At 34.5% G+C, this 1,914-nt stretch overlaps 1 pseudogene; it reads right to left on the bottom strand.

Annotated features, from left to right (window-relative positions):
* Positions 1 to 857: 857 nt before the first annotated feature.
* On the bottom strand, positions 858 to 1,052 carry LOC136389324 (translation machinery-associated protein 7-like; annotated as a pseudogene).
* Between the last annotated feature and the right edge of the window lie 862 nt (positions 1,053 to 1,914).

Raw genomic sequence — 1,914 nt, 5'->3', positions numbered from 1 at the left:
GTTGAACCAGCCTTGCATACCTGAGATACATCACACTTGGTCATGGTGTACAATTCTTTTATACATTGTTGGATTTGATTTGCTACTATTTTGTTGAAGATTTATGCATTTATATTCATGAGAGATATAGGCCTGTAGTTTTCTTTTCTTGTAATGTCTTTGTCTGGTTTTCGTATTCAGGAAATGCTGGCTTCATAGAACTTGTTAGAAAGTACTCTCTGCTTATATCTTCTGGAAGACACTGTAGAGAATTGGTATAATTTCTTCCTTAAATATTTGGTGAAATTTATCAGTGAATCTATCTGGGACTGGTGCTTACATTTTGGAAGGTTATTAATAATTGATTTAATATCTTTAATAGATACATGCCCATTCACATTGTCTATTTCTTCTTGTGTGAGTTTTGGCAAATTGTTATCTTTCGAGGATAACAATGGTGGGCATAGAGTTGTTCATAGTATTTCTTTATTATTGTGATGTTCATAGGATCTGTATTAATGTCTTCTCTTTCATTTCTTTCTTTCCTTTTTTTTCAAATAAGTTGGTTTAATTCCAGGTGGTACAGAATTTGGGGTAGCACAAAGACTGAAGAACACACTTTGACAGGATTCTGGCTGGGTTTACTCTGACCCCACAGCTAAGGCTGAAATGGCAGAATAAGAAGAGCTAAAGAGATAAGCAAGCCACTGCATGGTTGTTATTATTATTTTTTACAATAGTTTATTCTTAAAATACAATAGGCTTAAAGACAACACTTCATTTTAGCTATAGATGACAAGCGATGTTATGACTGGGAATCCAGATCTTAAAACAAGAATGGAATTAGGATCACCATAGTCCCAGGCTCAAGAAACAGCTTACTTTTTGCCAGATTTCTTAACTCGACCTGTGGCTAAGGAGCCCTTCCTGGCAGCCTTTGCTTTTAGCTCCTCAAGTTTCTTCTGCTCCTCTTTTTGCTTCTGCTTGAATGCCTTATCTTCCTCACCCATCTCCTTGGCTTGTTTCTTGGGCTATTTCAGGGCCTTCTTCTTGCCACCTTCATGGCCAAACATGGCGCCTTTCTCTTTCATTTCTAATATTAGTTATTTCTGTTCTTTGTTTCTCTTCTTAGCCTGGCTATAGGCTTATTGATTTAATTGATCTTTTCGAATAAGCACCTTTGGTTTCATTGATTTTCTTTGACATTTTTCCAATTTCATTGATTTCTACTCTAATTCATCTTTCTCTTTCTGCTAAATTTGAATTTAATTTTCTCATCTTTTTCTAGCTACCTAAACTAGAAGCTCCAATAATTGATTTTATACCTTTCTTCTTTCCTAATATATGCATTCACTGCTATAAATAAGCAGTGCTCGTCACTGCATCTCAGAAATTTTGATAAGTTGTATTTTTATTTTTATTTAATTCAAACTACTTCTTAATTTTTTTTTAAGATTTCTTCCTTTACCCATGTGTTACTTAAAAGTATTTTGCTTGCCCTGGCTGGTGGTGCAGTAGATAGAACATCATCCCAGAGTGCCAGGGTCACCAGCACAAGCCAGAGTTATCGACTCAATCCCAGGGTCAGTGGCTCAATTCAAGGATGCTAGCTCAACCCCAAGGTCACTGATTCAAGCCCTGGTTGGGGCAAAAAAAAAAGGTGTGTTTAATCTCCATGTACTTTAGAATTTTCTGGTTATTATTTTGTTATAGATTTCTAGTTTAATTCCATTTTAGTTCAAAAGTAAATATTTTATTATTTTTATCCTTTAAATTATTTAATGTTTGCTTTATGGTATACTTTGGTAAATGGTCATGGCAGTTTGTGAAAAAATGTGGGGGGTTTTTTTCTAGATGAAGTAATCTATAAATGTCAATTATATCCACTTGATTGATGGCCCTTTTAATATTACAGCCTATTTTTCCTTTTTATTT

Source organism: Saccopteryx leptura, chromosome 1 (assembly GCF_036850995.1).
Source record: "Saccopteryx leptura isolate mSacLep1 chromosome 1, mSacLep1_pri_phased_curated, whole genome shotgun sequence".
NCBI lineage: Eukaryota > Metazoa > Chordata > Mammalia > Chiroptera > Emballonuridae > Saccopteryx > Saccopteryx leptura.
This window is presented reverse-complemented; position numbering and strand designations above follow the sequence as displayed.